Source organism: Gorilla gorilla, chromosome 17 (assembly GCF_029281585.2).
Source record: "Gorilla gorilla gorilla isolate KB3781 chromosome 17, NHGRI_mGorGor1-v2.1_pri, whole genome shotgun sequence".
NCBI lineage: Eukaryota > Metazoa > Chordata > Mammalia > Primates > Hominidae > Gorilla > Gorilla gorilla.
In genome coordinates, this window is record NC_073241.2 from 84311627 (window position 1) to 84324699 (window position 13073).

General features: G+C 38.7%; 1 long non-coding RNA gene across 1 annotated transcript; it reads left to right on the forward strand.

Annotated features, from left to right (window-relative positions):
- The first annotated feature begins 5950 nt into the window (after window positions 1-5950).
- LOC129528283 (uncharacterized) lies at window positions 5951-11609 on the forward strand. Its single transcript, XR_010131290.1, has 3 exons — window positions 5951-6139; window positions 9788-9855; window positions 11407-11609. It is a non-coding gene; the product is annotated as an uncharacterized lncRNA (long non-coding RNA).
- The last annotated feature ends 1464 nt before the right edge of the window (window positions 11610-13073 follow it).

Below are 13073 nucleotides of genomic sequence, written 5' to 3' on the forward strand. Positions count from 1 at the left end.
CTTTCCTACTATGGAGCCCCCTACCACTAAGAACAACAGACGTTTAAATGTTGCTTTAAAATATGACTTTGAAAATGCTAATTTTATAATAAGCCTGAGGTTAATTTCCAGGCAGTAGCTGGATCATTAACGACAGTTTTAATTAAAAAGTAAAAACTTAACATGTGTAGTGATCAGTAATATATCATTATTTTACTATAGACAGTAAGAATTCATAAGAAATGCCTATAGAGAGAACTTGTTCTGGAACTTTATTTGTTAATATCAACTATTTACCCTTTTATTTTATGCTTTTAATAAGTGTAAGTGAACAATAAAATGTATCATGGCATTCTCAAAGACCTCTCAATCATGTACCAAAATATTTATTATATAAGATAACATTTTATCATACAAATCTCTCCTGTGTCCTTATAGTGGTTTTATTATCTAACCGTGCTCCACATAACAATCCCCTCTTCAGGCTGGAGTTCTTCAATCCTAATTTACATCACTGGGAACCTTTTCTTACCACCTCTCTTCCTCGTCCACAAATTCTTATATTTTTACTCCTTGCTGTCACATAACAGTTGCATCCCAAAGCCTCCTTTTATGTCAGAGTCATCCATTTATTCTTCCTTCATTCCTTATCTACATTTCTCCAAAAAAGCACACTTTAAAGGAATAGCAAGGAAAGTAAAATATATGTTCATTTTAGAGAGATTACTTTGAATTTTGTGAAAAATCCCAGCCTGGTAGAACACAAGGTTTGTGTCCCATGTGCGGTTGCTGGCATTTTTGGTTTTGGGGTCTGCATCAAGACTTTGATTTAAGAACATAAAATGCATAAGAAAAAAATAATTTTATCCTTTCTTTCCCCAAGTCGTTAATATGACGCCAAATGACCAGGTCATGCAATGAGATTTTTTTTGAATCATGACAAACATCTAAATCCTTCATCCTTTGTCAGGTAATCAATGTGCTAAAACATTTAAAAATCAAATAGGAGCATAAGAATAAAAAACAGAGAAATCCTCAAGTGTGATATTTAACATCATATTGTTCGTATGATACAAGGATAACCATTCAAACAATGTGAATAACAAATATGTTATTTTTAAAACAAGAGCCCACTAACTGGAGCTTTTTTTTTTTAGTTGAAATAATGACTGTAGCGAATCTGGTTTTGTTTATGATAAAATTGTTAAGTATCAGATAAGGTGAATGTGGTTTTTCAGGATCCCTGTTAGAAATTTAGACAGTGCGGACAGTAAATATGACAACATGTTGCCACCTAGTGGACATTTCATAAAACGTCTAGACATCCAGGTTCCTGAAACAGTGTACGTATTTAGGATCCTGGAGTAGGGCTGAGGGGATCTTCTTAGATATTGTCTGTAGGGCTGTCTTGTTTCACACGATTAGCCTTGGCTCTAGATGTATCAAAATTTTAACTGTAAACTCAAGGACTGAAATCAGAATGTAAAATGCCTAACGTTTATTGAGCATCTATTTTGTACTAAGCTGTATGCTAAAAGCTTTAGCTGGATTATCTCATATGATCCTCTCAGCAACCCTGTTACTACATAACCAACCGCCCTTCCTGCGGATTAAGAAACCAAGGCAGAGGCCGATTAAGTGACTCACCCAAAGTCACTGGGCCCCAAGCTGTGGAACTGAGGCATGAATGGACTACCTGCCTTCAGAGCCCAGGTCCTCGTCCGAGCAGAAACCTTCCTCAATTTATCACAGGCAAAACATTGGGACTGGATTTCATTGTATTAAATATGGCACGTTGGGGGTGGGGGGTGATAATAAGTTCTTTACTGAATGCGTATGATCCTCGGAAGTGGCTCTAGGCTTCCAAGAAAGAAAACAAGAGGGCCAGTGTGTCCTCTCTGCTAGACTGAAGACAGCAGACACTCTTGTGGGGGGATCTGGGCAGCTCACTCCTTCACTCCTGCCTGACAAAGCATTGCCCATTTCCAGACTCGAACTTCAGTGGTCACTGTTTAAAGGATAAAACACTGTGATCTGGGAGGGCAACCCAGAAGCTGTGAATATTTGATCTAATTAACCTATTTCTGCCTGTCATTTCTGAGAAGGAACAGCACCTCTTGATGCGGTAATAGAAAGAGTTGTACTAAGAACTAGTAAATAAAAGAATTGTCCACAAAATTGGAGCTGGAATTTGCACATGGAATGAAGAAAAGAGAGATTGTACTTTCCTCCAGTACTCCGCCACCCATATGCCCAAGCTTGAATTCGTAGTTATATTACAATGAATATTTCAGTCATTTAAAACTCCTTACCCTCTCCATAAGCCAACCATTCCGCCCATACAGGCTCCTAAAGATGCCAAAAGGGCATTTTTAAAAGTCTCTGGGCCCTCTGATGCTAGCACGATTCCAGGATCATGGTATTTATTCAATAAATGATTGTTGGATGACTAAAATGCAACTCGGGATATCTAAAGTTAAATCCCTAAATATACAATTTCATGGTATGCTGGGCTTCACAAGTCCATTTTTGCTTATCATTTGAAATGATGTAGGTGATGCTTTCCAAGATTTTGTGATATTGACTGGTAATTTATATCACCAAACAAAATTCGCAATTTGGAAATAAATAACTGGGTCTATCCTGATGAGGAATACTTACACTATATATACAAAATTTTAGGTTAATAAAATGGAAATGTAATTTAAAGGAGAAATGAAAACAAACAGACGTTAAGAGTCACCAACCTTCTTGGAAATCAGAAATCTGTGAATCTCCGGATATGCTTATATTCTTTGAAAAGAAGAGTGTAGTTTTTCCACTGAATCCACAAAGCTAGATTCTAGTATTCCTTAATACAGGAAATCTCTGTTTGAATATCTAGCAGATTGCTCAACCTTAACATGTTTGAAGTGGAACTCCTATTCTTTCTGCCATGTTCTGTTCCTCCCAGTTTTCCCACCTCAGGGAGGGACAACTCCCTGCTTCTAGTTCTCAGGCCCAAAGCCTTGAAGTCATTTTGACTTCTCTCATGCACCACATCCCACCCATCAGCAAATTATTTTGGCTCTTCCTTTAATGTATACCAAGAACCCACCCTTTCTCACAGCACTGTGGTTGGGCCATCCCGTGTCACCTGGATTCCTGCAGTGGCCTCCACACCATCCCACCCCCAGCAGCCCATCCTAGGAAGAGGCATGACCTTGTAGTTTTGACGTAGATACTTTTAAGAATGTGACTCAGCTATCAGAGTGTGACAGCTTTCATGCTCAAAGCCCTCCAAAGGCTCCCATTTTTTCTCCAAGGACGAAGTACCCATAATGGCCTTCATGGCTTTAGACAGTTTTGACCCCACTACCTCTCTGACTTTTCTTATTACTCTTCCACGCCTGTCCCCACCTTGTTCTTGGTCCACACTGGCCTCTGCATTTCTTTAGACAGGAGGCAAGATCCCATGTCAAAGCCTTTACTCAAGCAGCTTCCCTTTCTGCCTCTCTTCCTCGCACCTCCACAGAACTTTCTCACTTCTAAGCCTTTCTTTAAATGTCATCTTTAAATTGTAACTGTCCCCCAACCTTCCCCGAGGCACTCCCCATGCCCCTTACTGTAGTTATTTTTCACTTTCCAATAGCATGTGTGATCTTTCAGCATATTATATGATTTACTTAGAATGCTTATTGACCATTTATCTCTCTCCTTCTACTGTAAGCTTTCAGAATAGAGGAAGTTTTTTGTGTTTTGTTCACTGATATAGTTCTAATACCCAAAAGAGTGTCAGACACACAGTAGTCACTAAATAATTTGCATGAGTGAATAGATCAGTCCAGCCATTCAAGACATTTTAATAGATACAAATGGCATCATATCTCAAATAGGAATTATACTACTTTTAATTGTGCTGATTTTTTTATTTCCCCCAAGTTACCTAAAAATATAGTGTAACTGGCATGCCCACTTTAATAAAACATGCCATGTGTGCTTCATTTTACTTCTGACTAATCACTTGAGTCTTAAAAAGAACTTCCTGGCCAGGCTCGGTGGCTCATGCTTATAATCCCAGTACTTTGGGAGGCTGAGGCGAGTGGATCACGAGGTCAGGAGATCGAGACCATCCTGGCCAACATGGTGAAACCCCATTTCTACTAAAAATACAAAAAGTACCTGGATGTGGTGGTGCATGCCTATAGTCCTAGCTACTCAGGAGGCTGAGGCAGGAGAATTCCTTGAACCTGGGAGGTGGAGGTTGCAGTGAGCCGAGATTGCGCCACTGCACTCTAGTCTGGGTGACAGAGCGAGACTCCATCTCAAAAAAAAAAAAAAAAAATCAAAGGACTTGAGGCTCATATTCTTCTTGCAGCCAGCCCATGACTTATATATACATCACCCTTTTGTGGTATGTTTGTCCTTCACAAGCATCCAACAGAGACATCCTCTCCTCTCCTGTCTCCTCAGATTTCTCTTTAAATAACTTCATTTCCTTTGAAACCTGCCCTGATCCCACAGTTTAAATTCATTTCAATTCAATAAAGAGAGTTAAGAAAGGCCTGTGTTGTAAAGAGTATGATTTACTCTTACGTTGAGCCACAAAACTGATACAAACTTGTAAACTAAAGGCCTGGCTCTTAAGAACTTATGATACAGTTGGACCGGCATGCATGAGCCCACAGTAAACAGGACAAGATAGAGTGGATTTGGAGCTAAATCCAATGGTGTAGACACGGAGCGCTAGGGAGGAAAAGTACAGCGATTAAGGAGACACAGTTCCTGCCCTGAAAATTAGCCACTGCCCCAGTGGATTTTGGAATTGCAGGGCTAGTAAATCACGTTTAAGTCTAAACTAAAAACACCATTCCTCCATGAGGCCTTGAGTTGTTTCTCCAGCCTCAGATACAACTGTGCCCTGAATTCTTAGAACACTCAGAATGTGTACCACATAATTGAACACATAATTGTATTTTTTCTAGTAATGCTTGCTGGTTTTTTTTCTTTTTTTTTTTTTTTTTTAGGATGGCTAGTCTTCTACTTCAACCAGATTGCAAACCCACTAAGGCCTGGGAACATATATGTCTGCATAGAATTGAATGAGACCTTTGAGATCATTCTGTATAATCATTTTATTTCTACAGCTGGGGAAATTGAAGACCAACAAGTTGTGAGTTGTCCAAGCTCATACTACTAATTAGTATTCAGAAAACTCCTTAAAATTCTGTTTGTTTTTGTCTTCCCTTGATTGGTGAAGAAAAGAGGGAGTGACACTTTTCTCAGGGACTTTGTTACACTGTAGTTTGTCTAGGATTTCCTCACCTTGAGGAGTAGGAGTAGTAAGAGGCATGACCTTGTAGTTTTGGTGTAGATATTTTTGAGAATGTGAGTCACTTATCACTCTGTGCTGGCCAGGAAGACTTGAATGTGGAAATTCTGGGACTCTGAACATTGATTTAAATTCTCTCCACCAATACAGGATAAGGCATTAGAATCAAGAGTTTTTCTCCAAGTGGGAACTCCAAGTGGAGTTTTTCTCCAAGGCCGATGAGATAAGCCCTGGTTGTAAGTGAGAAAAAGCAGTTCAGATCTGAGCTGGGTTGGCCAGACCAGAGAGAGAAATGGGAGCATTATAAGAGGCTGAGCCTGGCTCTGGAGGTGAGAGTGTTGGGCTTTCTCTTTAGACACCCAAATGAGAGATGCCTTCTTTCCAGCTGGGAGCCTTGAATGGCCTAAGGTGGCTTGCCATCACTGGTCACATCCATTCTTGAGCTGCAGATATCTGAGCCTTGAGAGTCATCAGCCCTGATAGCAAAAGTAGGAAAAAGTCCAGCTAGATCATTGCACATTTGCCATCTTCTCCACTAGTGCCAGAAAATTGCTCGTTTTAATCTTTTTTCTTAAGAAAAAAATATCAATATATTTTGATAAAGGTAGTTGGGTTAAACAGGATTTCAATAGTCCTTCTTTAACCTCCAATCTGTTTAGAAACCATTCTTGAGCAGCAATACTTCTTTGCCTGAAACTGAACTGCCCATTCCATTGGTTTTCTCACCAAAAAGTTGAAGAAGAATCTATAAAAACTGAGCGTTTTTAATTGCTAGTATTTTAATAGCTTTAGGGAGGTATCGTTAACATACAGCCAACTGCAAATATTTAAAGTATACAACTTGATTTGGTAAGTTTGGACATATGAATCCACCTCTGAAACACCAAAGCTTCCTTGTATTAATACCTCTTTGAAATGTCTTTCTACCATTCCTGCCCCGTGGTCTCTAGGCAACCACAGATTTGCTTTCTCTCACTCTAGATTAGTTCACATGTTCTAGAATTTTACATCAATGGAATCCTACAATATAAATCTTTTTTGCTTGGCTTCTTTCACTCAGCATAATCATTTTAAAATTTGTGTTCATCATGTAATTCATTTTTTTTGTTGCTACAAAATAGTATGTCATTGAATGGATATACCAGAATTGGTTTATCCATTCACCTGTGTTTTAACCAAATTTTAGATCAATTTGTCTATCTTTATGCCAATACTACCCTTTTTGATTACTTATGTTTTACAATAAATCTTGAAAGCAGGTAGCATTAGTCCTCCAAATTTGCTCTTCTTTTCCAAAATTATTTTGGGTATTCTACATCCTTTGTATTTCCATACAGATTTCAAAATCAACTTATCAATTTCTACTAAAAAAAACTATTGAGATTTTGATTGAGATTGAATTAAATCTATAGATGCAACTGGAAGAGATGGATGCCTTAATGTTATCAAGTCTTCCAAGCAAGGAACACAATGTATCTTTTCACTTATTTGCCTTATTTAATTTCTCATAGTAATGTTATGATAATGTTATTTGAATTTCAATTTCTGATTGTTCATTGCTAGTATATCCAAATATAACTAACTTTTATGTTGATTTTTGTATCCTGCTGCCTTACAAAGCTCACTAGTTTTAGGCTGGGCATGGTGGCTCACTCCTGTAATCCCAGCACTTTGGGAGGCTGAGGCAGGTGGATCACGAGGTCAGGAGATTGAGACCATCCTGGCTAACATGGTGAAACCCCATCTCTACTAAAAATACAAAAAATCAGCCGGGCATGGTGGTGGGCGCCTGTAGTCTCAGCTACTCGGGAGGCTGAGGCAGGAGAATGGCATGAACCCAGGAGGCGGAGCTTGCAGTGAGCTGAGATCGCACCACTGCACTCGGCCTGGGTGACAGAGCGAGACTCCATCTCAGGAGAAAAAAAAAAAAAAAAAGCTCACTAGTTTTAATTTCTTTTGTTTTGTAAATTCCTTAAGATTTTTCTACAAAGATAGCCATATGTCTCCAAACAAGGACAGTGTTGTTTCTATCTTTCAAGTGGAATGTCTTTTATTTCTTTTTCTTGTTGTATTGTGCTGGCTAGAACCTCCAGTACAATATTGAATTAAAGTGCTGAAAATGGACATCCTCGTCTCTTTCTTGATCTTAGAAGGAAAGCATCTAGTCTTTCATCGTTAAATACAACATGAGCATTTCTATAGATGCCTTTAATTGGTTTGAGGGAGTTTGCTCCTAACCCACATCCTGTGAATTATGAGGGTTTTTTTTCAGTCTAGCTGATGGGAACAGGCTTTATACCGGACTCTGTGAGAGCTCTGGATACTGATTTTTGAAAAACCTACAGTCCTTTATTGAGTTGAGGAAGTTCTCTTCTATTCCTGAATTGTTGAGAGTTGTTTGTTTGTTTGTTTGTTTGTTTGTTTGAGACGGAGTCTTGCTCTGTCGCCCAGGCTGGAGTGCAGTGGCTGGTTCTCACCTCACTGCAAGCTCCGCCTCCTGGGTTCACACCATTCTCCTGCCTCAGCCTCCCTAGTAGCTGGGAATACAGGCACCCGCCACCACACTCAGCTAATTTTTTTTTGTATTTTTAGTGGAGACGGGGTTTCACTGTGTTAGCCAGGATGGTCTTGATCTCCTGACCTCATGATCCACCCGCCTTGGCCTCCCAAAGTGCTGGGATTACAGGCGTGAGCCACCACGCCGGCCGAATTGTTGAGAGTTTTTAACATGAATTAATTTTGTCTGATGCTTTTTCTACATCTCTTGATATTATCATGTGGTTTTCCTTATTTGATGTGATAATATGGTAGATTACATTGATTTTTGATGTATTATTTAAAAATCTGTTCTTTCTATAAAAATCTTTTTGCAACAAGACAAAAAGAATGGGATGGGGTGCCATTGTAGGAAAAGGTTCTGAAGCCTCATTCAACCTTAGCAGGCAGCAGTTGAGAATTGACAAGAAATGCCTGACCTAGGGGTAGGAGGGGGAGTGGCTGCCCATACACCTGCAGCTGCCATCTCATCCCTCAGTGGTGATGTATTCAACAAAGTAAGTGATGTTTTCACCCACTGCCTTGCAGACAGCTTGTAGTCACTTCTGCTTACAAAATTTCCACAGTCTGGGTGTGGTGGTTCATGCCTGTAATCCTAACACTTTGGGAGGCCAAGGTGGGAGGATCACTTGAGCCCATGAGTTGGAAACCAATCTGAGTAATACAGGGAGATTCTGTCTCCACAATTTTTTGTTGTTGTTGTTTTGAGATGGAGTCTCGTTCTGTCGCGCAGGCTGGAGTGCAGCGGCATGATCTCGGTTCACTGCAACCTCCACCTCCTGGGTTCAGGCAATTCTCCTGCCTCAGCCTTCTTAGTAGCTGGGATTAAAGGTGCCACCACCACGCCCAGCTAATTTTTGTATTTTTAGTAGAAACAGGGTTTCACCATGTTGGCCAGGCTGGTGTTGAACTCCTGACCTCAAGTGATTCACCTGCCTCAGCCTCCCAAAGTGCTGGGGTTACAGGCATGAGCCACTGTGCCTGGCCCACAAATAATTTTTAAAAGTTTGCTGGGAGTGGTGGTGTGTGCCCCTGGTCTCAGGTACTCAGGAGGCCGAAGTGAGAGAATTGCCTGAGCCCAGGAATTTGAGGCTACAGTGAGCTGTGATTGCATGACAACACTCCAGCTTGGGCAACGGATCAGACAAAGGAAAGAAAGAAAGAAGGAAAGACATAAGGAAAGAGCCAGAGAGAGGGAGAGAGAGACGAAGGAAGGAAGAAAGGAAGGAAGGGAGGGAGGGAGGGAGGGAAAGAAAGAAAGGAAGGAAGGAAGGAAGGAAGGAAGGAAGGAAGGAAGGAAGGAAGGAAGGAAGGAAGGAAGGAAGGAAGGGAGAGGGAGGGAGGGAGGAAGGAGAAGGAAAGAAAGAAAAAGAAAGAAAGAGAAAGAAAGAAATTCCCACAAATGCAATGATGATCTACAAGAGTAGCATCTGAGCCCCTCATGTTGTGTAACTTACATTTTATTTCATTTTCATAAGTTAATAAAGATGTTTACTTTCTTCTCATTTGAAAAAAATAACTGTTATATAAACAGCAGGCCTGTGGATATATTTAAGACTAGAACTTCCCCTGACATTTCTTCCGGATAAACTTGTCCTTTGGTCCTCAATTGGGTATCTCTGGGGTGTGAATGATCTGGAGAAATGTCTTTCTTTTTGAAGTTGTAAAGCATAAATGAGAAATTGGCAGTAGAGATTATTTATGCCTATGCTGCCCCTTCCAAACTAATCCCACATGCCAATCTTTATGTCTCTAGTAGAGAAGCCACTGAATGGGGAGAGATGTGTTCATGGTATCTGCAACTAGAATTCAGAAAGAACTTCTTCATATCACTAGGAGCTACATGCCACATAAAATATTGCTTAAAGTGTTTAAAATATTGCTTAAAGTGTTTTGTATGGATGCATTAAGGTTCAAATTTTTTAATTTTGTTTTTCTTAGAATCTACCCTTAAACATAAAGCTTGCTTCAAATGACCAAGAGAAGAATTCATAGAACTTGACCCATTTGTAAGTTGGAGACAGTTGGAATATTATACTAATACATAATGCTAAAGCATATATGTTCTATGTATATTTAACAATATGTGAAGACATTTGAGATGACAATGAATAAAACCTTAGGTTTCTTGTGCAGAAAAAATGAAAATTGTAGGGGGAAGAAAATCCCAGACTGCTACTGAGCTGTCTGAGACAGCTGAACTTGAAATTGATTCTGGCAAGGCCATTACGGGGGTAATTGTCCAAGAGAATGTTTTCTTAGACAGGAAATTAGAGACAGGGAAAACATTATTAAAACTAAAAATCTGTAGATTTTTGAGTCTGCCAGAATGTGTAGCAGCTATTGTATCCCCTTATGGGATTAACGATTAAATTGAATTTCAGTTAGACTCTGAATTTGAGCTGAATTCCAAGTTAAAGAATCTTCAAGGAGAGAGAAAACAGGCAGAGAGATTCAATATGTTGTTGGATACAGTGAAACCCGCCCCCCACACCCTTGCTGGAAAATCACATGTTCTAAGACGTTACCAAAAAAAAAAAAAAAAAAAAAAAAAAAAGTAAAGTGAGGGGTTTTATTGCTTATATTAAGTGAACCATCAAAATGTTTTGATTGGTGCTTTTGAAAAATCTGGCCACATTTCTGCACCACATTCACCATATGTATGTGATTCCAGAAGTTAGACATGACAAGATATGAAAAATATCTGTCACTAAATCTTACAATTAAACTCCAGCAAAATTTAGAATTGATTAACTAATTCAGGAGGGTGGGTGGGTGTGAATATGTGTGTTGTGTACGTATTATGTGAGTGTATTTATATGGAAGGGGAATGGCATGGCAGGACTTAAAATGTTAACTCGAAAAGAAAACTTCTTGAATATATGAATTACGGTGATTACTCATTTTAATCCATATTATTAAGTAATCAAGTAACTTTTTATTTGGCCTATATACATATAGTTCTTTGGATTTTCATTTTAAAATTCAACTTTATTAACATCACAGCTTCTTCCTCTCTGCATTGATATAAAACAATGACTGTACTATGTCATGTAGATAGGCATTTTTGGATAAGACATGATCTACATTTATTAACAACTCATTTATTTAACATTATAAGTTCTGCATAGTGAATTTTCCAGATAACCAGAATTAAACACATGAAGTTTTTATTTTAACCATTTTAGTGGAAAGGGCTCAACTTTTCTCATTTTGTAAGGAAACCATTCTTACAAGGAATCCAAGTGAGTATTAGATAATTATGAGAAGGAAATCCTGATAGCCAGTCAGCAGGAATTAGAATATAATGTACAATTTAAATGATGTACAATAAAGTGATACTTTTGCATGACATTTAAAGATATGAAAAATGGTCACTCTATCATGCTGAATGGAAAAAGAAGTATGTAAAGCTGTAATCTGTATTATCTCAATAATAATCCTCATGTAGAGTATGCACACATGTAGAGTATGCACAAGAAAATATAAAACATGAAATTAGTAACAGTAGTTCTCTTTGGATGGGGACTTAGAAATTATTATTAAATTTTTTTCCTCAGGCCAGGTGCAGTGGCTCATGCCTGTAATCCCAGCACTTTGGGAGGCTGAGGTGGACAGATCGCTTGAGGTCAAGAATTCGAGACCAGCCTGGCCAACATGATGAAACCCCATGTCTACTAATAATATAAGAATTAGCCAGGCGTGGCGGTGTGCGCCTGTAATCCCAGCTACTTGGGAGGCTGAGGGAGGTGAATTGCTTGAACCCAGGAAGCAGAGGTTGCAGTGAGCTGAGATCATGCCACTGACTCCAGCCTGGGTGACAGAGTGAGACTCCATCTAAAAAAAAAAAAAAAAAAAAAAAAATCCTCAACCTTTCCTTCAGATTTTCTACAATAAACATTTTTTTAAATAATCAGAGTTTTTTCCCAAAGGTTGTTGGTTTTTAAGTTATATGATATATAACCTGTTTATCCCTTATATAATAGTACCTGTGCATATTAAGCAATTAATAAATGTTCCTATATGAATAATAGGTGTTCAGAGAACATTCATTCATTTTGACTTTGCAGAAAAATATCTCCTCAAAATTTCTGAGGGCATTTTTATAAACAAGCTGTCCTTGGACTATTTCACTCAAGAGAAAGCTTCCTTTTAGAGACTCAGATTGTTCTTACAGATGCACTCATTTACCACAAGAGGCAAAGGGGTTCACTAGGAGATTAAATACAGATACCTGATCCTTCATCTGTATCTACATTCTACAAAGCAAAGTAAGGACATACTATTTATAGTTCTCAGTCAGAGTAAACCCTTGAGGATGGGCTACTCCAGCCCAAAATGTCTACCAAAAGCTAGAAATTGCCTGACTTGTTGCCTACATTAATCATGTGAATGGGAAACTATACAATTAGTTCAGTGCTGCATGGAATAAACTAAGTTCTCAACAAACATCTAGGTCTTCCCTTCAGTTCTCTGTGGATCATCGAAAGGCAGCAAGAAAAAGAAATGGAGAGTTACCTTGGCTAAAATGCTTTATAGTGGTTTCCAAGGTAGTGATATTTAATTTTTTTAAAAATTTTTTATTTTATTTTTCCATAAGTTATTGGGGTACAGGTGGTATTTGGTTACATGAGTAAGTTCTTTAGTAGTGATTTGTGAGATTTTGGTGCACCCATCACCTGAGCAGTATACACTGCACTATATTTGTAGTCTTATATCCCTCAGCCCCCTTCCACTCTTCCCCCCAAGTCTCCAAAGTCTGTTGTATCATTCGTATGCCTTTGCATCCTCATAGCTTAGCTCCCACATATCAGTGAGAACATACAATGTTTGATTTTCCATTCCTGAGTTACTTCACCTAGAATAATAGTCTCCAATCTCATCTCCATTAAATGCTGTTAATTCATTCCTTTTTATGGCTGAGTAGTATTCCATTTTGTATATATATATATATATATATATATATATATATATATACACATACATACATACATACATACATACATATACACACCACAGTTTCTTTATCCACTTGTTGATTGGTGGGCATTGGGTTGGTTCCATGATTTTGCAATTGTGAATCGTGCTGCTATAAACATGCCTGTGCAAGTATCTTATTCGAATAATGACTTCTTTTTCCCTGAGTAGATACCCAGTAGTGGGATTGCTGGATCAAATGGTAGTTCTACTTTTAGTTCTTTAAGGAATCTCCACACTGTTTTCCATA